General features: G+C 49.3%; 1 pseudogene across 1 annotated transcript in view; it reads left to right on the plus strand.

The window, feature by feature from the left end:
- The window catches only part of LOC106556146 (kelch-like protein 38), a 9,576-nt pseudogene that overhangs the window by 519 nt on the left and 4,057 nt on the right, over window positions 1-5,000 (plus strand). Inside the window, exons 2-3 of the transcript XR_015695164.1 lie at window positions 1,944-2,015; window positions 3,916-3,994. The product of XR_015695164.1 is annotated as a kelch-like protein 38 (transcript). The remainder of the gene's footprint in view (window positions 1-1,943; window positions 2,016-3,915; window positions 3,995-5,000) is intronic.

Consider the following 5,000-nt stretch of genomic DNA (forward strand, 5'->3'; position numbering starts at 1 on the left):
CTCCATTTCCCCCAGGGGGTCCCGGCAGCAACTGATTCAAAATCATGGCCAAGGAATCTACAAAGAATGGCCAGGATCTTCTAACAAGCTCACCCCAAGGGCTCTCCCTGGAGGGAGAGAGAGAGAGAGAAAGAAAATCCAGATTCCACTCTAACCTGTCAAATGCCTTTTTTCTCTGCACAGAGATTCAGGGTGCGGATGTGACATCATAATGGCTGTGTATCCAGAAAGGCTGAGAGCTCGTCCTTCGCTGGGGGGCAGAACTTCTTGGCCTTAAGGGATGGCAGAAGGCACCAGAAGACTCTGGAGAAGCGGCCCCAGAGAGCGGATGGGCAGGGGGCGACTCTGCCAGGGTCCCTGGGCATTGCGCTGGCCCAGACTGATGGGTCCAGGGTAGAGTGACCTATTTTTTCCCCCCGACACTTTTTATAACTGGGCTACCGTAGCATCAAGAGGTAAGAAAACCGGCAGCCGGAGTCTTTTACGATCAGAAGGGATGTCACCTTCCAACTCTCAAATCCCAAATTTTCCCTGCCGGGATGTGTCGAGTTCAGGATGCAAAAATAAAAGGAGAAAAAGGTTGTAATATTGTCACTGTGCTAAAAAGAGTCGGAAGTCAAACCCCTTTTTCTTTCTTCCCTCGTACCTCGAATTTTTGTTCCCCCCTTTCTTTTTCCTTCCCTTAATTTTCTATTTTATTTTGTACATCGATAAAATGATAAGTTACAGAGGGCAGCTTGTCCGATTCCTTATATTTCCGATCCCCTCAACATTACTCCAATCCTAAAGAAGTCCTCTTCCTCTCTCCTGCTCCTCTCTTCCTCCCCTCCTTCACACCCCTCACCTTCCTCCTCTCTCCTTTTTTCCTCTTCCTCCTCCTCTCTTCCTTCCTCTTCCTCCTCCCTTCTCTCTCCTCTCTCCGCCTCTCTTCCTCTTCTCTTCCTTCTCCTCCTTCCTTCTTCCCCTTCTCCTCTCTTCCTTCTACTCCTCCTCCTCTCTTCCTTCTACCCCTTCTCTCTCCTCCTCTCTTCTCTCTTCCTCTTCTTCTCCTCCTCCTCTCTTCCTTCTACTCTCCTCTCTCCTCCTCTCTTCCTTCTACCCCTTCTCTCTCCTCCTCCCTCTCTTCTCTCCTCTCTCTCCTCCTCTCTTCTCCTCCTCCTCTCTTCCTTCTCCTCCTCTCCTCCTCCTCTCTTCTTCTACTCCTTCTCTCTCCTCCTCCTCTTCCTTCTACCCCTTCTCTCTCCTCCTCTCTCTTCTCTCTTCCTCCTCCTCTCCTCTCTTCTCCTCCTCCTCTCTTCCTTCTACTCCTTCTCTCTCCTCCTCCTCTCTCTTCTCTCCCTCTTCCTTCTCCTCTCTTCCTTCCTACTCCTTCTCTCTCCTCCTCCTCTCTCTCCTCCTCCTCTCCCTCCTCCAATTTCTTATATTTCCTAACCTCCTCAACATTACTCCATCCTAGAAGTCCATCCCTGAAGTTGGGTGGACTTCCAGAGTTGAAGTCCACACGTTCTCAGGTCTTTGCATGACTTCAACTTCCAGAAGAGTAGCAGTAGGCCTTCCTTGTTGTTCCTTCCTTCCTTCTAGTCCGATGTTCTCAACTTTGGCTACCTAAAGATATGTGGACGTTCAACTTCCGGAGTTGAAGTCCACATATCTTCAGGTCTTCACGCAACTTCAACTTCCAGAGGGAGGAGTAGTGGGTCTTCCTTGTTGTTCCTTCTTCTTCTAGCCCAATGTTCTCAACTTTGGCCACCTAAAGACCATGTGGACTTCAACTCTGGAAGTTGAAGGCGACCAAGGCTGAGAACCTTGAGCCAAGGAAGACCTATGAGACAGGACTTCAGTTCTTAAGTTCAGCCTCTCTGCCACGCCATCCTGGAGAAGTATTAAAAGATGAAAGGCCATCAACTCAAGATCTTGTTGATGCAACTTTCTTTGTTTGATAGCTCATGATGAGTACCAGCCAGAAAGAGGACAGATCACCAAGCTGAAACCAAGACCTCTTGGCTTAAAAGAAGGTAAGAGTTTCAGAGACCTCTTAACTACGGCTGTCCCAATTTCAAAGGGTTCACAACACAACCGTTCCCACAGGAGTAGTTTCGTATTTTGTGAACTGTAGTTTGGAAATCTTAAGTTGATAGATTGCTATTATAGTAAACTAGCTAATAGCCCGGCGTTACCCATGTTTTTATTTTTAGCGGGGAAAATGTCCGGACCAAACATAATTACCAGAGGGATCCCTCCCTTGTGGAGTACTTTGAAGCTGTTACTCCACTGCGCTGTACAGTAGAAGCCATTTTACAGTAGTCCAGTAGAAGCCATTTTACAGTAGTCTAGTAGAAGCCATTTTACAGTAGTCTAGTAGAAGCCATTTAAAGGCACAACAGGCTGCATCTTAACAGAACACACAGCCCGAGGGGTGTTGTTACGTGTGTTACCATAGCAGCTCCACTGTGCTGTACAGTAGAAGCCATTTTACAGTAGTCTAGTAGAAGCCATTTAAAGGCACAACAGGCTGCATCTTAACAGAACACACAGCCCAAGGGGTGTTGTTACGGGTGTTACCATAGCAGCTCCACTGTGCTGTACAGTAGAAGCCACTTTACAGTAGTCCAGTAGAAGCCATTTAAAGGAACAACAGGCTGCATCTTAACAGAACACACAGCCCAATGGGTGTTGTTACGGGTGTTACCATAGCAGCTCCACTGTGCTGTACAGTAGAAGCCATTTTAAGGCACAACAGGCTGTATTTTAACAGAACTTGAATGCACACGATCAGTGTCAAAAGTACTGTGACTTGACACGATAGATGTTATTCAGTCCTTTTCATTTCAGCGGCCCAGGTGTTATGCTCGAACACACACACACACAGGGGGACACACACAGGGGGACACACCCTGAGCGGTATTAGGGGTATCTTACCCCCCCCCCACACACACAGTATTTCTTTCCAGAGAGTAAGTCACCTGTGTACCAAGTTCGGTTGAAATTGCTCGAGGCGTTCCAGAGTTACGCTGGAACGCTAAATAATTTTAATTGTGGATCATTAATTTGAAGTGTGTTAAAAGTTTCCCCAGAAGAACGAAGAAACCATAGAAAAAGTTTTAGTGCCGATATCTAAGTTCTTAAAAAAGTTTCTCCCTCCGAAAGTGTTTTTTTTTTCTTTTTAAACTTCATTCTTGAGGAAAAGAAGTGACAATGTCCTCTGGATTTCTCTAGAGCAGCGTGTTTCAACCATTAAAGACACGTGGACTTCAACTCCCAGAATTCCCCAGGCCGGCTGGCCAGCCAGCCATGAGGAATTCTGGGAGTTGAAGTCTAAGGGAAGAATGCTTCCCATACTTAGAAACCCAATGCTTATCCTATAGATAATCCTCAACTTACGATTGCAAATTTCTGTCGCTAAGCGAGACGGCTATTTTGCCCTGTCTTGCAACCTTCCTTGCCACGGTTGTTAAGCAAATCCCTGCAGTTGATCAATGGGGAACACGGTTGTTAAACGAATCGGGCTTCCCCATCGACTTGTTGGAAGGTCACAAAAAGGGATCAGGTGCTCTCCCCCCCCCCCGCCAGACGCTGTCACCATAAATACGAGTCAGCATCCAAGCATCTGAATTTTGACCACCTGACCGCAGAAGGGACGGTAAACGGGAAAAAACCCGGTCCTCAGTTGCTTTATCCAGTCCCGTCGTAACTTCGAACGGTCGCTAAACGAACCGTCGTAAGTCCGGGACTGCCTGTGCTTAACGCGCGAAAAAAGACTTTCCGTTTGTCATATTTTTTGGGGGGGACGGGGAAATGCAAATTTTTGCATCTTTTGCCGTTGCTCAAGAATTTGGAGCTTGGATGGAAGGTGGGAAACGTTGGGCCCTTAACCTGGCTTGTCGATCTGAGCTTGTCTCCTCTTCCCGGAGCCAGGACTGACCGAGATGTACCAGGGGGAGCTGCTCTGTGACGTCACGCTGGTGGCCGACGGACAGAGGTTTCCTTGCCACAGGTAAGGGTCTCGCCGGTGCCCGGCTCTGCCCACGGGCTCCCCAAACTTTGTTCGAAACTTATCAGAAAGTCATCAAACTTCTAAGACCGGGGATATGTCATTCTCTCCGCGTCCCGTCGTAACGAACCGTTACCACCCTGAGCAGGGTGGTGAGACTGAAAAATGTTTGCAAATCTCTGCCCGGTGGCTGGGTTGCCATGGGGGGGCATGGCCTGCTCGGCCTTCTGCACTATGGCGGAGACGGGAGAGGCATTTTCACCCCTCCCCAGGCTCTGACGGCTTTCTCCTAGCCTCCGGGAGGGTGAAAACAACTTCCCCTGGGCTCCGGAGGCTGGAAACAGGCCGATTTTAGGACTTGAGGGAGGCCTATTTTTCGCCCTCCCGGAGCCTCCGCGCAGGCTCTTACATCGCATCCAAAACAGGCCGCGTGGAGACTCCGGGGAGGGGAGGGGTGGGGTAGGCAGAATCAGCCAGTCCTTACGACGTCGCTGGGGAAAAAAAGGTTCTTCGGATCGTGTTTCCACGCTTATGACCACTCCAGCATCCCCACGGCGTCACGTGACTTACATTCGGAAGGCTAAGCCACTGACTCACGTTTACGACGGTTCCCGTTCTCCCCGAGTGATCGCCTCTGGCGGCCTTCTGAGCAGCAAGGTCCACGAGGAAGGCAGGCTCGCTTAACGACCGTGCGGCTAATGTTAACAGCGGCAGGGATGCGTTGAACAAATGGGGCGTGAGAAGTCGTGAAACGTCTCACTTAGCAGCACAAATTTGGCGCTCAGTTGTGACTGTAACAGACTCTAAAGTTTCCACTTGCTAAACATGATAGTTAAGTGGGTTTTGCTCCGTTTTTACGACCTTTCTTGCCATGGCCGTTAAGCGACTCGCTTCTGGGCGTTCCACCCCGGGACGTTTTCAAGAAGAAACTGGACAGTGATTTATCTAGAATGGAATAAGATGTCCTGCCTGAGCAGGAGGCTGGACTAGAAGACCTCCAAGGTCCCTT

This window comes from Thamnophis sirtalis, unplaced genomic scaffold (assembly GCF_051295495.1).
Source record: "Thamnophis sirtalis isolate CommonGarterSnake01/CBP01778 unplaced genomic scaffold, rThaSir2_p1.2 scaffold_15, whole genome shotgun sequence".
Classification (NCBI taxonomy): domain Eukaryota; kingdom Metazoa; phylum Chordata; class Lepidosauria; order Squamata; family Natricidae; genus Thamnophis; species Thamnophis sirtalis.